Source organism: Trypanosoma cruzi (assembly GCF_000209065.1).
Source record: "Trypanosoma cruzi strain CL Brener chromosome Unknown tcruzi_1047053490167, whole genome shotgun sequence".
In the NCBI taxonomy this organism is placed as follows: Eukaryota; Euglenozoa; class Kinetoplastea; order Trypanosomatida; family Trypanosomatidae; genus Trypanosoma; species Trypanosoma cruzi.
This window is the reverse complement of record NW_909317.1, coordinates 1-1,058: the sequence shown is the minus strand read 5'-3', so window position 1 is coordinate 1,058 and position 1,058 is coordinate 1. Positions and strand designations below refer to the sequence as shown.

Genomic DNA, 1,058 nt, shown 5'->3' with positions numbered 1-1,058 from the left:
AAAACACATGGAAAATGAGGCTCCGCGGGCCCCTTTCCGGATTTTGCCACGAAGCCTCCGGACGCTTCGCTTCCCCACATGTGGCGCGGGAACTGCGTCAGCAATTTTTCTTTTTTGCTGCGGCGCCCGCGCGCTCGAAAAGCCCACCCACCGCCCGCCTCGGCTCGGTGAAAAAGCGACTGGCGGCGCGCGGTGGCGGAAAGAAAAAAAAAAAGTGGGAAGGGTACGGCACCCCGGGTTCCAGCGCCATCACTGATCGCCGTACTAACGAGGCCTGTGGCCGCTTAACTTCACAAATCGGACGGGATGTGGTGCACTCGGCCAAGTATGGTCGTACCCGGCGACGCGCCACGCGATGTGCAACCGCCGACGCCACGGGAGATGATGAAAACAGGGGAAAAAATTTAGGAAAAACGGCAAGAAGAAATTTTTACAAGGAAAAAAAAAACACATGGAAAATGAGGCTCCGCGGGCCCCTTTCCGGATTTTGCCACGAAGCCTCCGGACGCTTCGCTTCCCCACATGTGGCGCGGGAACTGCGTCAGCAATTTTTCTTTTTTGCTGCGGCGCCCGCGCGCTCGAAAAGCCAACCCACCGCCCGCCTCGGCTCGGTGAAAAAGCGACTGGCGGCGCGCGGTGGCGGAAAGAAAAAAAAAAAGTGGGAAGGGTACGGCACCCCGGGTTCCAGCGCCATCACTGATCGCCGTACTAACGAGGCCTGTGGCCGCTTAACTTCACAAATCGGACGGGATGTGGTGCACTCGGCCAAGTATGGTCGTACCCGGCGACGCGCCACGCGATGTGCAACCGCCGACGCCACGGGAGATGATGAAAACAGGGGGAAAAAATTTAGGAAAAACGGCAAGAAGAAATTTTTAAAAGGAAAAAAAAAACACATGGAAAATGAGGCTCCGCAGGCCCCTTTCCGGATTTTGCCACGAAGCCTCCGGACGCTTCGCTTCCCCACATGTGGCGCGGGAACTGCGTCAGCAATTTTTCTTTTTTGCTGCGGCGCCCGCGCGCTCGAAAAGCCCACCCACCGGCCGCCTCGGCTCGGT

General features: G+C 57.8%; 2 non-coding genes across 2 annotated transcripts; both read left to right on the top strand.

The window, feature by feature from the left end:
• Positions 1 to 229: 229 nt before the first annotated feature.
• On the top strand, positions 230 to 339 carry Tc00.1047053490167.20. The gene has a single exon (XR_008255026.1). It is a non-coding gene; the product is annotated as a 5S ribosomal RNA (M5) (ribosomal RNA).
• A 334-nt stretch (positions 340 to 673) lies between these two features.
• Positions 674 to 783, top strand: Tc00.1047053490167.10. The gene has a single exon (XR_008255025.1). It is a non-coding gene; the product is annotated as a 5S ribosomal RNA (M5) (ribosomal RNA).
• The last annotated feature ends 275 nt before the right edge of the window (positions 784 to 1,058 follow it).